The sequence below is a fragment of the Equus przewalskii genome, chromosome 1, assembly GCF_037783145.1.
Source record: "Equus przewalskii isolate Varuska chromosome 1, EquPr2, whole genome shotgun sequence".
Lineage (NCBI taxonomy): Eukaryota > Metazoa > Chordata > Mammalia > Perissodactyla > Equidae > Equus > Equus przewalskii.
The window spans coordinates 168,807,687-168,828,669 of record NC_091831.1 but is presented as its reverse complement, the minus strand read 5'-3'; the positions used below and the strand labels follow the sequence as shown (position 1 = coordinate 168,828,669).

Below are 20,983 nucleotides of genomic sequence, written 5' to 3'. Positions count from 1 at the left end.
TACACAAAGAAATGAACAGCATTAAAAGTGGCAAATATGTGAATATATAAGTATATATAAACATTTTTCCCATTTAAAAATGTGAAATAATTGACTATTTAGAGTAAAATATTAGCAATATATTGTGGGATTTACAACATATATGGAGGTAAAATGTATGCCAATAACAGTACAAAGGCCAGGAGGGGAGAAATTACAGGTCGTTAGATTCTTCAGTTATACAGGAAGAGGTATAATATTGTTTGAAGGTAAACTGTGATTGTTTAAAGACGTATATCGTAAATTTACAGCAATAAAGCATAATAGCAAATACAGAGGAGATATATGGAGGAGATAAAATAATAAATATTCAATACTAAATAATAATACTAAAATAACAAATACTTTACCCAAAAGAAGTCAGGAAAATAGGGAAAAGGGAACAAAGAACAGATACAAAACAAATGTGAAGGCAGTAGCTTAAATCCAATCACATCAATAATTACATTAAATAAAAATTGGCTAAACATGCCAATTAAAAGGCAGAGATTTTTTAAAAAGACCCAACTACACGCTGTCTGCAGGAAACTCTTTTTAAATATAGAGACACAGATAGGTTAAAAGTAAAAGAGCGGAAAAAGATATACCATAAGAAATCTAGAGAGTCTATTTCAACATCAAACAAAGTGGACTTCAGAACGAGGAATGACACCAAGGAGCAGAAGCACATATGATAATGATAAAGGAGTCAACTCATCAAGAGGATACAACAATCCTGTGGAGTGTCAAGCTCCTAACAGAGTTTCAAAATACAAGAAGCAAAAATGGATGAACCAAATGGAGAAATATCTTCTTTCCTAAAGTGTCTTTTCAAATCTTTTGCTCATTTTTATTGTTTTTTTTCTTATTTTTGAATTGTAAGAGTTCTTGCTATTTGTCAAAACTCATCAAACTGTATGTTTAAAATGAGTGTATTTGATTTATGTAAATTATACTTCAATAAAGTTGATTTAAAAAGATAAAAGTAAAACCTAATTTGGAGGGAGGATTAAGTTGTCACCTGCCTCTTTGATTCTTGAATTCAATAAAAATGATTTAAAACTTAAATAATTTTCACAAAATAAAATTACAAAACTTTTACAAAAATAAAATTACAAAATAAAATGTATAGTATGATCACATTTGTACAAAAATAAATGTTTGTACATATACATGTAAACATGCATCGACAAATGCCAGAAAGGAAGTTCCCGAAATATTTACATGAGTTGTTCTCAGGTCTGAAACATGAGTAAATTTTACTTTGTGACTAATACTTTTGTTGGTGTCAATCAATGATAACACTCCTATTCAGGTCTTTGTGTGGGATCTGCTGCCCTACAAATATACTGGCCCTAAAAATCTATGTATCTGCATACAGCTGGCAGGCAAAGGACCAACACGAGATAAGACTGGAGAATCAATAATGATAAATCTCAGGCACCTCCAACATTTCCTTTCTCTGCAGTTCTTTTTCAACGACCCTCATCAAGATGACTTGTGCTCTCTAGCTCTCTCTCCTCTTAGCCAGATGAGATATGACGGATATCAGCTATGTTCATTTATCATTCCTTTGGTCACCACAAACTAAAGGCCAGACTACAGGTCCGTTCCCTGTAGAAGACAGTATCTGTTCTCACAGATACTTCTTCCACGACTAAGACCTCACCCTGCTCCATTACAGGCTGCCTGGGGGAGCCCCCTCACTGAAAATCTTTACCTCAACCTCACCCCTACTGCAGAACAGGCCAGCCTCTCCTGCCTTCACCTCAAACTCAATTCCAACCAATCCTTCTTTTTCTGGAGTCTAGCAGATATTGCCAGTTTTCTGGCATATGTGTCCAGAGTACAATCAAAAGCCCACAGAATACAAGTCAGAAGAATTGTGTCTACTCCGTGCTCTGCCTCTGAACAGCTGGTGACCTCCGCAAAGTCACTTAGCATCACTGTACTTCAGTTTCTGATTCTGGGAAATGAAAAGCTAAATGGAGATCTCTTCCAGCTCTAATGCTAGAATTCTAGAGATATTTTTCTGCTCTTTAATGACACCTTGGAATAAAGCCAAATTCCTCTTGTGGTAATTCTGAAAGTCTAGCATCTATAGTTCGGTGTTTAAAAATGCAGTTAAAATGTATCATCTCCATTTTCAGGAGACTGCTGAATAACGGGGCCATTTCCCAAATCACAGATTAACATAGTCCAGTAGAAGTTCAAGCCTCTTTTTGTGTCTTTTTCCTACCTTCAAATAGATATTCTTTCTCTTTCTCTCTCTCTCAATCTCTCTCCAACATATACCCTTGCCTCCTGCCCCCCACCCACCCACGCATTTCTCCTTCTTGGTCCCTCTCCTTCCCTCTCTGTCCCTCTCTCTTTTCTCTCTCACAGATGGCATGAGTAGAGCAGCAGAGCTGACAATCAGAAAGTTAGTAAACTTGCTGAGCTGTATTTGGGTATCATATTTATGACAAAGTCACTTGGGCATGAATAGTAAGTTATGCTGATTTAACTCACCCAGAAATGGGTTAAGAGCAATCCCCATCCCTGTCAGGTGACTCCCATCAACTCTATGTGGACACTTGCCGGTTGCAACCCAGGGGTGTCACAGAGAGTCAGTGACTTCCGTGGAGAGGAGGAGGCTTTAGGTTAGAGTCCACTGAGAAGTCTCCTTCTTCCCAACCAGAGTTCAGGCGGACCACACAGCTGCTCTCTCAGCTGCCCAAAGGTCAGGGAGGAGCTGGCTCCAAAGGGCATGCTTTGGAGGAAAGCAAACCTCTTAATAGGCTACATTTTCACATATTTCTGCAGAAACACATAGGAAGGAAATAGCTAGAGCCAAAAAGAGTATGAACTTCCAGCTACTGCTGGCAGAGACACTGCAAGGTTTTCCCAGTTGGTAATAAAAACCTGTGTAGGGGGAAATAAACTCTCCAATGCAGAGAAAGGGAAGCTGTAGACCCAAGACCAGGACATCAGAGAAGAGTGAGTAAGACAAATCGAGCAGAGACACTTCAGTCAAGTTTTGCAACTTCCTAATCAGGAGGCACTGGAGACAGAATGTGAGAATGACGCTGCATGTTATTTGCCATTTGCTTTAAGTTAACATTTGGCAATGTAAGGTCCTCATACTTAATCCCTTAGCTGCTTTAACAAAGTTCCAGTAAAGAACCTGGCCATGTGTCGTTGAAGAGACATCTGGGTAGAATTGTCCCAGGAAATAATTATAGATCTGGTCCCAGGAGCACAGAGAAGCAGCCCCTATATGCTGGTGCCTAAACAAGGTTTGTTCCCTGCAGAGGGTGGCACATGCTACATTAGTAGCAAATTGCAACACTTAAAAAACAGAAGCCACTAGTTGCAAGTAAAAATAATAATAATCATCATCATCTTAGTAAAATAGAATATCCATTCAAACCAATGCCATCAAAACATAAAGGGGAAGAATTCCTCTGGCCATGTCATCTGAACTCAGGGGCTTCAAAGCTTGAATCAGAGTAAACATTTAAATTAACGCCTTCAATCTGCATAATGGCTGCTGTTTTTGCCCCTTAGAAAACATGCCCCTTGTTTTCTTAGGCCCACCCTTCTTTCCAGGATGTCATGAAGCTAGAGGGGGTTTCTTATCGAAGGTGAAGTAAAAGCAAGACCCACGACAGCACCATGACAGGTGAAGTACCAAGAAAGTAGTCAAAGCTATTTCTCATTTCAAATATACTCCTTGCAGATCTGCCTACTGCCAAACAGATCAAAGCAAGGAATACTCATAAAACCCCCATTACATTCATAAGCATCCATTATCATAAGTGGAGTGAAGTTTTGCAATTCTGGCTTTCATTACTGGCATCATCCATACCATATCCATTCACACATCCTAACCCACCCCATCTAAATCCTCCTCACCCCCTGCAATACAAGTGTAGGGAAGGAAGAACATTTCCTCTACCCTCTCTAGGTCCTTCTGGCTGGGCTACGAATTAAATTGACATGAGACAGAATAACAGGAGAAAAATCAAACAAGTTTAATTACATGTGTACATGGGAGAAACCCAGGAATTTTGAACAACTCTACCAAAATGGCAGAAGCTCTCATCTTAAATACCATCTTCAGCTAAAGACAAAGGAGTGTGTTGGGAGTAGTGGTTTGGGACTTCAAGGGGGTGGAAGGCAATTTACATGGAAATGGAAATGGGAATTTGCCAACTACAGACAATGTGACCTGAGAGACACATTTTATGTTACATGACAGTTATCTTATGGTACTAGCTCCTTCCTGGAACAGGCCTTTCTATTTTAAATTCTTTTAGGCAGTTGAGAGGGAGGTCAAAGTTTCTTTAGAGTCTTTTGTTCCTAAAAATAATCAAGTCAAAGAGACACATTTTGGGGTGGCCAATTCTGACCCCCCACAGAAGCAAAAAACATTTTTAGAGTTTAGGCACACTTGGCACTTGGCTAGTGACAATCACGCCCCTTAAAACCTAAACAAGTAAGAATAATGTGGACTTTGATCTCCCCTTTTCAGGGAGCTCATTGAAGGGTGGGGCTCTACTACCACAAAACAGGCTAAACCAGTTCCTATTAAACCAGTTCATCAGAGACATCCTAACAGCATAAGGAATACCAGCCTGGGGCCAGGAAACTGAGGTTCTAGTCCTAGCTCTGCCACATATTTTGACCTTAAATAAACCATTTCACCCCGATAAAACTCAAAAAGTAGAAATGAGGTCCCCTCCATTACCAAAATCCTATGATTCTCTGACTTCTCACAGGTACCCATTACCAGTTATCCCTTGCTCCTTTCCTCCCCATATCACACAAGCAACAGTAACAAAACATGAGGTGACAATCTTAGAATTCCCCAGAGTTAACCTCCTACTCTCCCATGAGAATTTGTCTAGTGGTATTAAAAATATCCTGAATACTCTGCAGATTAGGGCAATGCAAGACACAGATTCTGTACCCTAGAGACACTACCTATTGTGCTGGTATTAAGAATTAACGTGGTCTAGAAAGAAAGCCTTCCTCCCATTATTCCAGCAAGACAGGAACACAATGACCAGATTCCTCTTGGGCCTAGTTTAAGCCTGGTTTAAGGGATAACCTAGGGGCGTAGGTTAAGGGATTTTGCTCCTTCATAGCATTTCCCCAAACCTCAATCTTTAGTTTGTAGGCGTTAACTCCTAATCAGGTGCTCCAAATTCCAGCAGTGAGCGCCTCATTACTAGTGGCCACTTGCTAGTCATGAACTAACCACTCAACAGCCTACCTTTGGTCACTTACTTGCACAATAACAAAGGAAGAGAACACGAGCTGGGCAAGGGGGTGTGGAATGGCAGATTAGAGAAGCATCTAGTGGTGGACTGAGGAGCTGCATTTCACTAGTGCTTAAATGTACAAGGGAGGAGATATGACAAAAGATGCTCATTTTGAAAATTATCCTTGATAATCCATTAGGAAAGCACCACACTAGAGGTTAGTACCTGGCCCCTCGATAACACTGTTTTTCTCTAGAGTTGGAACAGATGACTCTCCGGTTAAATAAGAGATGAAAAAGTTGATTTGCAGTCAGGAGCCATTTTAAACCCCCAAATCATCCTCAGCTCAGGGAGATGCTCCACCCTGGGAGGCCTGAGGGAGATGAGATTGACTGAGGAAAAGCAAAAGCCTGTCTCCCATCCGGTGGGAGCTCTCAGGGCAGGCCTGGGCTTATTGAGTGAATGGGCACCTAGAATGAATCGCAATATTTAAACCTTTTTCCAAATAATACTGGTTGAATTTGCATATGTTAAATGTCATGTGATGTAACTCCACTATACTGTCACCAGGCAAACATACTAGATTGTCCGGGACTGGCCAAACTCAGATATTCTGTCTCAGCATCAGAGTATGTGATAAATTATAGGTTTCCAAAACTATTGTCATTCTAGAAAATAATACAGGCCCTTGAAAGATAATTCGTCCACCTTCTCAGACTAAAATAGGAAATGACGTAGTACCTTTACGTATACACACTCACAGGCCTGTCTTGTTTCCTGTTAAAAAGCATTGATCTATTCCTGGGGCCAGAATGTGATATAATATTATTTTTGACAAACAGTCAAAATATAAAGAATAACAAATATTCTTTAAAAGTTGCTTTAAGGCAATTCTCTTTTGTACACTTAAATATTTTGTTGATCCTTGAAAGTAGTTTCAACTTCAGCTTTTCTCTCCACTTTTCACTGAAAAAAAAAAATCTGAACTCTGCCCTCCTGAGTGGAATCTCAAAATTCTACCTCAGAATGGAGCACGATCTTTCTAAAGCAGTATTTTTTAAGCAGGGGTTGTCAGGCTCTGGTGCTATTAGGTCACTTCTGAGCTGGTGGTGAGGGTGAGGCCAGTGGAGACACCAAGAGCATTCAGGTGATGACAGGAGCACCCTTTGTCGGCCCACACTCCTCAGCCCAGCTGCCACCACCTCTGCTGTCCCAGACAGCCACCTCCAAGGCACTGCATCCTTCCTTGTCGGTACAGCTTCCCTCCCACACAAAACAAAGCTGGGGCACACCTCCACGCTCCCCTCCACCATGGGCAGTGAGCCCCAGTAAGCATCTATCAAGGGCCTGTCTGGGCGTGCCACCATAACTAGCACTTGAATCCACCATGCTTCCTTCTGAGATGGATGATGAAGCTGAGGCACTGAGGATATCATGCCATCGGTCACAAGATGCTCAGCAGATTTTCTACATTGACGTCTCTACAACATTTATTGAACATGTAAAATGTGCTAGCTGTTATGCTAAACACTTTTCATGAAGTAACTCATTTAATCCTTCCTACAGCCCTATGAAGTAGAAATAATTATTACTCCCAAATCACAGATGAGGAAACTAGGCCACTAAGAGAGTAGAAAAGCTCACATCGTGAGTACATGGTGGGACCAGGACCTGAACTCATGATGACTGGCTCTGAGGCTGGTACAGAGACGTCCTCATCTCAGAGACTCCCTCTGAAACCCTACTCTCAGACACAGGGGTAAAATCCAGGCAGAATTCCAGAGGCAAATTCCCAGCCAGGGGCTTACTTGGTAGGAGGACTGGAGAGCACTGGTATCAGCAGAGCAGAAGTGAGGCAATGAGAACAGCAGCAAAAAACAAAGGAGGGAAGGGAAAGGAATGTTTGTTGAGGACCTGCTGGGTGACTCAGAGTCTTGTGAGGTACGTATCACTGGTCCTTTTTTCACAGATGAGGAGACTGAGGCCAGAGGGTTAAATAACACACAAAAGGGAAGTTAGGGCTCCGTTAAGCTGAAGGTAGGCAGGTAGGAATTTCATCCATCTAGGGAAAGAGAGGGAGGAGACGAGATCCCACAGCGGGTGGGTCCCTGGACTCCAGGCAAGTGAGGGACTGAGGGCAGAGATAGCCGAGAGAGACAGAGCGGACACCGAGAGCAGAACCTGAGGCGCCTTGGGTAGCCATGCCACTAGAGAAGGGTTTGGGCCAAGCAAGGTAAATTAGAAAGGAGGGAGGGATAATGAAGCAGGGACCTCAAAGACAAGGTTATGGAGCAGTGGAGGGAACCACGGAAACAGCCTCCTCTTCTCTTGGGCTTGCTCTCCCCTCCCAGCCTTCCCTCCAACGCAAGCTGTGCCTCCTCCTATATCCCCACCGCTCTGCCTCCAGATCTGTCTAATTTATTCTCTCCTGTAATTGCCCAGACAACGCAACTAAAGCACACTCTTATTTTATATACTTATTGAATAAAGTCAGATGCTGTCACTGAATTTTTAAATTAGCTAAACAGATAATTTTCTATCTCTGTCATTGCCCGGAAACATCACTGAAATTAAAACGAAGTTTCTCTTCATAAGTAAGGGGATCTTATTGATATTTTCTACATTTCTTTAGAAGAAAAAAGGTTTCTCATTCATTCCACAGATTAGGTACTGAGGCTGCATATTTCTCCCACTATATTATCATTCTTTAAAATAAGACTTTGGGGATTTGTGTGTTTGATGTATAGGTCCTGCTAAAAACGCTAAGGAAAAAACTCCTTTTGTAAGAGGCTCTTAACTGAAATCTTCTCAGAAGTCTTGCAAAGTGGAAGCTCTGAAGCAGACGGTCACTCTCTGTACCTGAGGAAAAGTGATTCTAATGATGGGGGTTACTCTTCTCATGTGACATGGACTCTAACAGCAGATGATTCTGGAGGCGGTGCAAGGCTTTAAGGACATCACTAAAGACCAGAACTTTCTGTCCGTCTGCTGGACCATCCTCAGGGTAGGCACTGTTTTCCCTTATAAGAGAGAAAAGTGATCTTTTCTAACTACATGTCTCTTGAAGGGAGAATCTGTTAAAATGTTTTATTATTTTATTGTCTGAACCAGTATCTTCAGTAACAGAAAACAACTTCAAGCTCAAACATAAGTGGAAAAGACCCCTCAAAATCTTATTAATCCACCAAACATTTATTGATTTGTACCTGATGTGAGGCAGGCTTTGGGATGGAGGTTGAGGGAGAAATAAACTATAAACTGCACTCTCCAGGAGCTTTCATTCTGCTGCAGGAGACATCTAAAAACAGATCGTCACAAGTCACCTCGCCAGGTCTGTGATGAGGAAAGAACTGAGGGTGGGCAGAGAAAGGGCAGGTGACTGCTGAAGACACTGGGGACAGCTCCATAGAAAAGTCACTCCACCTAGGCTTGAAAGATACACAGGCATTTGCCAAATGAATCAAACAGCATTTTCAGTGGCAGGAGCAATGGGCTAACTGCATAGAAAAGGAGCTGGAGAGTCAGGTCAGATTATAAAATGCTTTAGATGCACAGCTGAGGCAAACTGGGGCTTCTTAAGTCTGAGAATGGCATGGTCAGCATCAAATTCTAGGAAGAAAACTTGAAACAATGTGAAGACAAATTTGTACAAGGAAGTGACCAGAGAGGAGGCAGTTGTGATCATTGGCAAGATGTGATAAGAGATGAGATGAGACGGTGGCAGGAAGGAGCAGAGAAGATGAGCAGATCACAGATTTCCAAGGTGGACAGGACAGGGTTTGTTAAGTGATTAACAAAGGCAGAGGTGGAGTGATAGGGAAGATACTTTGTCAAGGTCAATTCACAGATTTTTCAGGCTGGATGGAAGGTGAGGCCACTCACAGAGATTGAAAATAAAGATCTTGGCCTGAACTGCTGAGCTCTAATCTGAAGTGTTGAGTCTGAGGCCCTGAGATGCATCCAGGGCAAGATCCCATCAGAGATGCAGAGCTTAAGCCTATGACCAAAGGCCACAGGCCAGACGTCAATGGAGGCCCCCTCTGCTCATAGGAGGGGCTGACATCATGAGGGAAAAGAAGCGGGCGGTCCAAGGAGAGGAGAGACAGGAAGTGAAGAACAGGACTAGATGAGGGGAGAGAAAAAGGAAATGAGAGAAGGGACGGTCTTGATACTTCGCCCTCAGGAAAGTTATAAAGCTACCCGAGCCCTGTTGTTTCTTCAGGCAACTCCGTGTGAAATAAGAGAGCAGAACAGAAACAGAGAAGACACAACCTCTATCACAGAGGACAACTGGCAGCACCAAGAAAGCGGCAAGAAGAATGAGAAATAGTTTACTTCCTACCTTACTCCAAAGTATTTAATGAGATTTTTTTTTTTAATTTGAAAAGCTACGCAGTCTGAAGTAATTTCATACAGGAGAAAATAATCCTACACTCTTCAATTGTCCTTGATGGAATTGCTCTATTAGATAATTATTAGTTTCAGTTATCTGAGAATTCACTTAGGTGAAACACAACATTTGTGAGAGTGTCAAGATAAAAGAATTATTTCCACTTATAAATATTCATTTTTCCCCAATCATTTGAAATGAAAACACTGTCCTAAAATGAAGTAACAGGTTCGGGTCATCTTAATAGCTTTATATTACTAGGAAACGAATCAGACCCATTTGAAAGTCACTTTGGTATGGAGCCTAATAGACCATGCACACGAGGACAATCAATAAATATTATTTTCCGGTGATGATTAGGCTGGTCTCTCTTCCCCAGTAGGCACCCAGCCCTCAGCCACTTTCTTCTCTTCCAGGCGCGAGCTCCCACTGACTTCAAAGGAAGCTTTAAAAATGGATTAAAGCAAAGATCATATATTGACTTCAAAGGGAGCACTGCAAACACAGAAAATATTTCATAGGGAAGGGGACAGAGATGGAAATTTGGTTCCTCTTATTGTGTCATGCTTAATGGATACCATCAGCATTCCCTGCGCATTCAGCCAAAAGTGTGTTTTATTCCCTTTCCAACACTTTCTATTTTGATGACATCATAATAGCTGTTCATCCTAAAAAAAACAAAAAAACACGCTTGATCTAAACATTTCAGTATTATTACAGTGATGCTAGTTTTCTCCCTAATGATATGGTGGCTGATCAATACAACACAATTTTGTCACACCATGCAAAATATTGCTATTTTAATTGCATGCCATAATGTCTGAGAATTATTCTTGATAGCATAATGTTCTTTTATTATACACAGCCAGATCTGATTCTCAGGACTCTCTTCCTCTCTTAAATTACAAATCATTTAATATAATAAATTTAAAACTTTCAGTATAAGTGGTCATCATGCCTGTTGCCTCTCTGAATGACGATTATCAATGTGCCACCACCACATTAACAAATGAAAATTCAGGGGCTGGCCTGGTGGCATAGTGTTTAAGTTCACACACTCCGCTTCGGTGGCCTGGGGTTCGTGGGTTCAGATCTTGGGCTTGGACCTATGCACCACTCATCAAGCTGTGCTGTGGCAGTGTCTCTCACACAAAAATAGAGGAAGATTAGGACAGATGTTAACTCAGTGACAATCTTCCTCAAGCAAAAAGAGGAAGATTGGAAACAGATGTTGGCTCAGGGCCAATCTTCCTCACCCCCCCCCCCCAAAAAAAGAAAATTCAAATAACTTACTCTTTGTGGCACTGAAGAGATTCTGAAAATAAAAAATAAACTCCAAGTAGGGTTTGCCTTCTACATAAAAAATCTGACTCATTCTTAAACAATAATCACAATTAATCGGAGTTCTTCAACAAGAATTGTGAGCTAATTGTAGAGAGACTCCTACAGAGCCCTCTAAACTCACAAGGACTCTGGTGTTCTGCTCCAGAGGTGACACATCCATCTAATAAACAAACAAAACTTGAATGCAGGTGGGGTTGACGTGTAGGAAGAAAGCAGCCATTTTATCCAAACGCTCAGGCCTTCCCTGGGGATCTCCATGCTCCTGTGAATGCCTGTGCTCACAGCTGGCCTGTCTCCCCTAGAGTGACTCACTCTGGCTTAGACACACATTCTTTCTCTCTCTCTCTGTCTCTCTCTCTGTCTCTCTCTCTGTCTCTGTCTCTTTCTCTGTCTCTTTCTCTGTCTCTGTCTCTGTCTCTCTCTCACACACGCACACACACACACAAAACACACACACACACACTTCCATATGACTTAACCACATGTGGGAGTTGTGAGCCACATGATTCAGAAAAGAGTGTGGGAGGGAGTCAGAGAAGTCTCTCCTCTATCCCCATGCAGAAAACAGAAGAGGGCACAGCTGAATGTGTTATACAATTAGAAGGAAAGATCAGATACCACATCACATTTGATTAAATTCCATATAAGGACTCACAGATGAAATAATGAAACCAGTCTGCCTCCTGCCAACAGTAGTCAGAATGAGTAAGAGAAGTAATTGCATCAAACCAGCAAGAAAGTTCAAAGGGGATAGGCATGCACTGATTTAGCTAAGAAATCCAAGTCTGACTTTGTAAGACAAGACCAGACACTGCTCAATAAGAGTGATGTTTCCTAGACTGCCTGGTCTATTCCACATATAATTAGGACAGAAATGATCAAAATATCACCTTCTCCCCTTTACTCCTCAACTGAACCCAAAAGAAGACAGTTCAAATGAAAATAAAAGTTGAAAACATTCATTCCCCTTATTCTCAAATAAAAACCTGACTTGAGTCTAAATTTGCATCTATGTTTTGAACCAGATAAGTCCTTTTAATAGAAACTTATATTTAAAAAGAAAAAGTAGAGGCTGGCCCTGTGGCCTAGTGGTTAAGTTTGGGATGCTCTGCTTCAATGGCCCGGGTTTGGTTCCCGGGTGTGGACCTATACCACTCGTCAGCGGCCATGCTATGGCGGAGACCTACATACAAAATAGAAGAAGGTTGGCACAGATGTTAGCTCAGAGACAATCTTCCTCAAGCAAAAAGAGGAAGATTGGCAACAGAGGTTAGCTCAGGGCAAATCTTCCAAAGCAAAAAAAAAAAAAGAAAAGAAAAAGTACTAATTCCTCTGTGTTTTGCGCATTTTAATATCCACAAATAGATTCTGATGGAACAATTACTATATAAGAGGCACTGTGCTAGGTCCTACATAAGAGCCCAAAATGAAACAGACAGAGACTCCATTCTCCTGGCGCCATGGGAATGGTGCAGGGCATGAATACTGCTATTAGAGGGGAGAATGTGTTCTGTGGTCATCAGGAGTCAGAGGCAGATAAAGCTATGTGTATCTCACTTAAAACCACCCAAGGAAAAGCAAAGTCATGTTTCACTTGGAGCCTTTCAGAACCCTAGTTCTGAGGGAAGTTTATAGATTTTCTATGAGGGAAAGGGGGATGGGTCCCAGGATCAAATAAGTTCAAAGAAGTTAGGGAAACATTTGGTAGTCAAAGTTAGAATAGGTTCTTTACTGCAGGCCTTCCCAACACCTTTGACGGACTAATGTAACTTGCAAATTTTCGAGAGGAGAATAGTTGTCAGCATCCTTTGTTCACAGAGCATCTCAAGGAACTAGTGGCCCACAAAACACTTTGGGAAGCTCTAGCAGAGGTTAAGCTTGTGTAGCAGACATGGAGCACTTCCAACTGACCCGTCTCAAGCAAGTGGAGAGTAATTAGAAGACGAAGTTGGAAAGGCAGGTTAGGGTCAGATCATGGGGGACTGCGACCCACTCAACACCCTCTCCTGGAAACTCCCTCTTTCCTTGGCCACCATGATAAGGCCATTCTGAAAGGCTTCAGTTCAAAACCTAGCTCTGCCACTTACTGCAAGATCTTCAGCAAATTACTTAACTTTTCTGTCCCTGAGTTTCCTTTTCCTCATCTATAAAATAGGGTTGTTACGAAGATTCAGCAAGTCCGTGAATATAAACCACTTACGATGCCTGAAACATAGCACACTCGTAATAAACATTTACCCATTTTCTTTTTCTTTCTATCTATCTATCTATCTATCTATCTATCTATCTATTTATCTAATGCTTGGTTTCCTTTCTAGACTTCTGACTATTCCTCTCTGCCTCCCTTATTGGCTCAGCATTTTCTTCTTGTTCCTTAAATATTGGCTTTCCCCAGAGTTATCCCCTTAGTCCCTTTTTTCTACTTATTCTAAATGTTCTCCTTGAGAGATGGCTTCACTTACCTGGCCTGATGCATCCCATATCTACAACCCCAGCTCTGATGTTTCTCCAGAACTTCAGAGAGTATTTCCAGACACTATCTGCACATACCCGCCTGAAACCTCCTATAGGCACCTTGAGCTCCACATGTTCAAAACTGTATTTATTAACTTCTGTCCTACTTCCAGACCTCTTCCCTGCTGTACTATGTGTCTCATCATCAAACACTCAGATGTCCAGGCTAGAAAACCTTGGATCCATTTTTCTCTTTTCATACTCCCCCAACCTTGCCTTTGCCCTCTACTACTCCCCTCCCTACATTCAGTTGGTCAACTGATCCGTTCACTCCACGTCTGGATTATCTCTTGAATTAATTGGTACCTTTCCATTGCTACTACAGGTTCTCATCGCATTCTTACCATCTCTCATTTAGATTTTTGCAGCAGGTTTCTAATTTGTTTCCTCTCCCAACTGATCTTCCACACTATGCTATTTCACGAATACAAAATCAATTATCTTATTTTCATACTTTAAAACCTATAAAGATTATAATTTTACATTAAATACCTTAAACAGTGAATGCTAGTTAATGATATTTATGCTGAAGTATTTAGAGAGAAATGCAATGAAATCTGTAATTTGTTTTGAAATGCATAAAAAATAAAATAGATTGATGAATTATAAAGGGATAGATGGACAAACACGTGACTAAACAAGTATAGTAAAATGATAATAGTACCATCCAGATGATAGTTATACAAGGGCTCATTGTAGAATTCTTTCGACTTTGCTATATGTTTAAAAACTGTTCACAATAAGATGTTGATGGAGGGAGGACTATGAAGGCTCCCCATCATCCAGAGGATAGCATCCAAACATCTTAGGTGGGTTCTTCACAATTTGGCTCCAGTTGACCACTAGAGGCTCCCATTCTCCCCTAATTTTCCCCCTGTGTTCTAGCCAAATAGAATGAGTCAACATCCCCTAATGCCTTGTCTACTCTTCTGTGGCCACCGATTTGTCATCCTTTTCTCCTTACCTGGAAGATCCTTCCATTATTTCTCTATCTGACAATGTCTAATCGTTCTTAACAGCAGAATGTCCCATATGATGACTTCCTACACAAAATTAGCCGTGGTTAGTGCTTATGTATGTATTTTTCCCAACTGCACTAGGAGCTCCTTGATAGAACATGTCTCTCAATCTTAGTATACACAATACCCAACATAGTCCAGACACATTCTAGGCCCTCAAAACTTGTCTCTGAATTAAACTGAACTCCAGACTAAGCATGCTATTTCTTGTTCAAAGTTATAAGTTCGTCTCCCGGCCTTTTACTTCACTCAGTAGCAATCTGTCTGTTCCATACGACAGTTTGTCTCATTACTCCTCATCTTTAACCAGGGATAACTATGATATTAGGATGTACAGCTGTTGTACACATTTCAAGTCCATTTTCTATAATTACAGAGTAGAGTTTTTCTTCCTATAAAGACTTTTATATCAATAAATTAGTTCACTTACAACTAGCTGGTGCTTGATCTATTTCTAGAAGTGCTAAAAAAGACCTTATATTAAAAAAAGTAAGTTTTGAAATGAAATTTTATGTTATATTTACATTATAATGAGGATTATAGAACCATCAGATTCTGAAACATTGAAAATTCCCTCAGAATTTTTACCAAAGTTTGCATCTAACTTTCCTATCTTTCCCTAAAACTTAACAGGTAATAATTAGCAACACCACTTCAACATTTCACTTCACTTCCTTCTAATCATTCTGTGTTCTTATAAGAAACAGCCTCCAAAACTACCCAAAATCTTGTTTTGGGAGTTCCTAATCCCTACTTCTACTGTGTTCAGAAAAATACTTGTCAATTAATAAGTCAACGCTGATTCCCAAAACCTCAATCTTGTCATTCCCTCTACTTTGTCTTTAGTGTCCAAACACCAAAAAGGTGACTTTTAACAATTGCATTTATTATAAAGAAGTTTTACTCTCATGAAAAAAAGGTGACTGTTTCCGGGTTTGCTGTGATGGCATTTGATTTGGATGACTAATACTTCTCAGCCAATTACAAACACTACATGTGATCCAATCCACTAAATTTGCATTGGTCCAAGGTTCACTGAACTAAAACTTCCCCTCCTCTGCTTGCCAATGGTGTGTTTCTTTACAAAAATCTTCTATAGTGACTCAGGACTCTTCTACAGTCACAGAAATCCACAAAAGACTCATCAAAAAATGTTAATAAACAGCATTTACAAAGTGGTTATCATTTTGATTTGTATAACAAGCCTTCCTTGACTTCCAGCCTGTTAACCATTCCTTCGGCGTCCTAGCCTCCCCAGGACCACAGGCTTCCTCTTGTACGGCAATTTGTTTGCTCACCTCCTCTACAAGGAGGGGGAAGCATTCTATATCCCCAGGACATAGAACAGTGCCAGGAAGAAAGCAGGTACTCAGTAAACATGCGTTGGAAGGAAGGAAAGAGAGATTGGGGTGATGGCTCGTATGTCTTGCTTATGACGTCTTTTAGGTCACAGAAAACAAGATCAGCAGTTATTTTTAGACAGCTAATTTTTATGTTGCTGGAGTGTTCTTGCCATAGGTTAATATATAATCTTCTACTTCTCAATATTACTATTTAAATTAGCAAATAGCTCCCCTCAAAAGAAATCAGCCAGAATGAACGTAAATGAGACAATTTGTTGACTCAGTTTTGCACCTTCAGGAATCGACTGAAACTAAACCCAGGAGTCATCATGAGTCACCCTTCTTCCTCTTGCACAAGGAAAGAGGATGCAATTACAGACAGAATACACAAAGAATGAGGCAGGTCCCTCAGTACTAAAACCTGCCCAAGTCTTTGCATGCCAGTAAACCTAGAAAATACAAACCCCAAACAGATCTTTAACCACTTACTTATTTGTTTACATTTTGAGAACATTTATAAGAGTAACATATTTTACCCTTAAAAGGCTATCCTTGCTTCCCCTCATCATGTGACAGTAAAGGAAAAGATTTATTTTATGCAAGTTACGCAGTCCTTCTTCCATTTCACTAGCACTAATGGAGCCCCGGTTTCCTCCCTGATCAATCAGTAAGTTATTTCTGGCTAAGCCTCAGGACTACACAACTAGAGACACTGAAGAACTCTGCTAACGGTCATGCATCAGGAACAACAATTCTAATCTGCAGGGAATCAAACTCAGTCATTATTTGGGTTCACTTCTGGTAATTAAGCATTTAAATAGCATTTTGCACATCTAGCATGTTCAGCAACAATTTTTATAAGCATTCTTCAGAAGAACCTAGGATAATACCATCAGATCAATAGTGTCATCTTTATAAGGCAGAAAATGATGGTGCCCAGGGACCCAGAGAGCCTCTCCCTTCTGTGTGAAGGGGATGCTGCTCCCCCGAGGGCAAGCGCCAAGTTGCTTCTCCAACAGCAGTTTCTGATTTGCGCTGATTCATCCACAGTCTTTCAGTCCCCTATGTCCCCTCTTGACAGATGGCAGAAGTTGCAGAACCTCTGACCCTGTCCTGAAAATGCCACGCAGCATAGGCTCTGTAGCCAAAGTGGAATAAAACATACTAGCTTAGAAATAATGGTCGTGTAACGGCCCAATGTTAAGCTGCTCTGGGGGGTTCTGTTGTAAAGGGAACTTACACACTTAAAGAAAAAGAAGAAAAGCATTGAGAGTAACAAAAAGAATTGTAATTTACATTTGGAATAAGGAATAAACTCAATGCTTAAAACACATAGTTCTCTTCCTCACCTGTCGAGAAAAAGATTCTTTTATGTAATTTTATAAACACATTGTGCATGTGATGGTTAATTTTATGTGTCAACTTGACAGGGCTAAGCAATACCCAGATAGCTAGTAAAACATTACTTCTGAGTGTGTCTGTGAGGGTGTCTCTGGAAGAAATTAGCATTTGAATCTGTAAACTGAGTAAAGAAGATTGTTCTCACCAACGCGGGTGGGCATCATCCAATCTGTTGAGAGCCTGAATAGAAGAAAAAGGTGGAGGAAGGGAGAAGTCACTCTCTCTGCTTGAGCTGGGACATTCATCTTCTCCTGCCCTCAGACATCAGTGCTCCTAGTTCAAGGACATTTGGACTCAGACTGACACTTACACCATCAGCGCCCCGATTCCCAGGCCTTCACACTTGGACTGAATTACACCACCAGCTTGCCTGGTTCTCCAGCTTGCAAACAACAGATCGTGGCACTTCTCGACTTCCATAACTGTGCGAGCCAATTCCTATAATAAATCTCCCCTTACGTATATTTATATATCCCATCGGCTCTGTTTCTCTGGAGAACCCCGACTAATAGAGTGCACTAACCATAAGCCAGCACTGGAAAGGAAGCAGCAAACTCAGGAGCAAAAGGTCAGTCACTGAACACTCCTGTCAGGCTAACCTCCCCCTATTTCTTTGTTTTTAAACAGGTTTACTGGACAAGCAGTTCAGAAAAATGTAACGGATGTGTATATGTATACCTGTCCAGATTCCATCACGAGTTTTGACTGTGGGTCGTGATGTGGACAAGATAACAGGGCGATAGGAAATCAGTAACAGATCTAAAGACCTTGTCTAACATTTACTGGTTTCTAGATCCTTATCAGCCTGGACGCAGGTTTTTGGTGCCACATTGCACTCACTGTCCCTTGCCTGTTTTGGACAATGGGTCTCTCTCTGAGTGCTTCTCAGACCCATCCTCTTTCTTCTACTTCACGGCAAATCTTGGTGCCAGTCCTGGCTGTATTTCACCAGGGCTCCTGCAATGGCCAGTCTCTGCCTCCAGTTGCTTCCCATCAGTCTTTTTCCCACATTTTAAAAAGTTGTCCATCTTTCCTGATTTGCCCAGTTAATGCTTGTTGTTCCAGAATAATTATTATTAATAATTATTTTCATTCTCAAAAGTGCCCCCCAGTGGGTGAAATTATATGCCTAACTTTAAACAGCATCATTCTAACTACATCACTACCCCACTTAACCCTTTTAGTGGCTTCCCCTTGCCCTTAGAGTAACACTCAAACTTCTTCAACAAGGTTTTGTAACTTCTTAATAGTCACTAAACTATGAATACCATGAGGGCAGGGAATTTTTTTGTCTGTTTTGTTAACCTCAGGGCCAAGAACAGTGCCTGGCACATAGGAGGTGCTCACACACATGCTGAATGATTAGCCTTTGAGGGGCCCACAGTTTGGGCAGCGTCTACGCCTCCTGCTCTGTCTCTGCCTTCTCTTCCTCACAGTTTAAACTCCAGTCAGGTTGTACTATGTTCACTTCTTTTTTCACCCCTAGGCCTTCACATATGTTCTTCCTTCTGCCTGGTACATTCTCCTCTGTCCCCCACCTCTACCTCTCTCATCCCCTAATCTCCTGCCTAATTCCTTTAGGGTCCAGCTGTAAAGTCACTTCCTCTGGGAGGCCTTCGCCAACCCTCTAGCTAAGAAATATCCTCCCACTATTCATGGCAACACCACTCCATGCTTCCCCCAGGCTAACACGCATCATACTTTCCAGTTAACTATATGCATTCTCCCTCTCTTGCTCTCCGTTCCCCCAACCACCCCCAGTTTGTTTGCTCTCTAATAGCACTACACATATTCCCAGCACCCAGGCACCCACTACAATGTCTACCACCTGGAGGCAATTAATAAATTACTGTTGAATTAACGAAAACAAACCAATCTTAAAGGTACAGTAAAAAGATGAAATGAGATGATAGTCCTGTCTTACTCTGCAATGGATTATGTTCAGTCCTGGGTACCACATGTTAATGGAAACACAGCCCCTTCTTCCTCAGGGAAAAACAATCAGGAGGGTTAACAGACTGCAAAACAGAAACTGAGATAGTTCAGCCTAGAAAAGAGAGAGGAGGAGGGTGGAGGGAAGGAGGAAACAAAGGACATGAGAAGTGCCTTCAAATTTCTAGGAGAAAGATTAAACATGTTTCATATGGCCCTGGTGGGATCAACGGAAGGAAATGAGAGCGCAGTCGTTCTGGGCTTTTTAGCAGCTGAAGGTACCTGAAAATAAGCATGTTGTCTGTGAGGCACTGAGTTTCCTGCCTCCAGAGGCATTCACGGTAGGCCAAATTGTGACTTGGTGGGGATGTGAGGTTGGACTAGATTATCTTTAGTAATCAGTAGCAAAGAAGAAAAGTGGTAGAGATGGAAGTAGTTAAGCAGCTTGGTCAGCTTAGAAGGGAGGTCCGACAACAGCACCCTTGCATACCTCACTGACCTAGCTGGGGGTTCATCCCTGTCTCCACTCCACACATCTGTGGGAAAAATAGGCTCAACCAAGTAGGACAAGAAGCAAGCTTTAATAAGTAGGATGCTAAAGGTGATACAGGCAGTGAGCAGAAAACTAAAATCATAAAAATGTGGTTGATGGCAACACATTGCTGTTTAAAAATACAATAAAAATATACAAATGGATATTGGAACCAGTAGTCAACTTTTAATAAAAATGAAGAAAAAGAAAAATCTGTTCACTTTAATTCAAAGTGAAGAGAAAGATCTGATCTTTTTCATAACAAACCATAATTATAACACTTATGTTCATCATCTTAGCTCCTGAGCAATTAATAATTTAAAAAACAAACGCGCAAGGAGATAGGGTTTTCAACCGCCTAATTCCATGAGCAGAACCACTTCTGATCTCTTCACATTCTTAACCCAAGTTAAGCTTAACCCATACTCTTAACCGAAGTCACTGGTGTAGACGTGCATGTCTTGTTGGGCTCTGAGATGAGACTCCAGGTGACAAACCGATGGCACTGATCTCTGTTTGGTAGGCCCTGTCATTTTGTTGACTTAGTGGGACAGGAAAGTAATTCCTGGCTGCCAGGCTGAAGAAGTGGCTGGGCCTCTCTCATTCAAAACAGGCTGTCCCAGGGGAGTGGGACGAGTGTTCCCAGAAGGGCTTCCAAAAGATCTTTGAATAAGCCATGGTTTGAGCTGGAGCAGCCCACTGCAGGGAGTTTATAATGCCTCCATGTGGCTACTATGCAGGCCCCTGTCAAGAACCTATTCCAGAGCTTTGCGCAGAGGGAGGTCGGGCTGGTTTGTAAAGCACCCTGGTGTGTGCCTTGCAGCTTCTTTCCCCCAGCCTCCTCTGAGCTGCCCTGGGATCTTACACAAGCCTTTCTTTCTCCTCCAGGACAAAATTGAGATTCGTACACCTCAATTTTCATAGTTAACATTTTGACTAAGCAGACTAAACATAAATGAAATGCTTATCACAGCCTTGATGATCACCACTACTTCCCACTACTACTCCCCAACATACACACACACACACACAGACACACACAGCATTTTCCACTCCAAATGCAAAGAGTTGAGCTTCTCTCCAGTTAGGAAAGCAACACAGCAAGAGATAAAATATGCAATGCCAGTTAAGTCAACATTCTACAAATCAGGAGGCTTGGTTCTCAGGACAGATTGTCTTGCTCTCACAATGGTTTTCTAAAGACCTTGGACTGAAGTCAGAGAGTATCTGCCAAGGATCAC

At 41.5% G+C, this 20,983-nt stretch overlaps 1 protein-coding gene across 8 annotated transcripts in view; it reads right to left on the bottom strand.

Moving 5' to 3' along the window:
* The window catches only part of AKAP6 (A-kinase anchoring protein 6), a 503,988-nt gene that overhangs the window by 400,755 nt on the left and 82,250 nt on the right, over positions 1–20,983 (bottom strand). The window contains exon 1 of one of the 8 annotated variants that reach the window (XM_070587803.1): positions 17,424–17,579. The exons of the other annotated variants lie outside the window; for them this stretch is intronic. The gene's annotated coding sequence lies outside the window, so the exon portion shown is untranslated. Of the gene's footprint in view, positions 1–17,423; positions 17,580–20,983 lie in introns of those variants that run through there. 8 annotated transcript variants of the gene reach the window in all.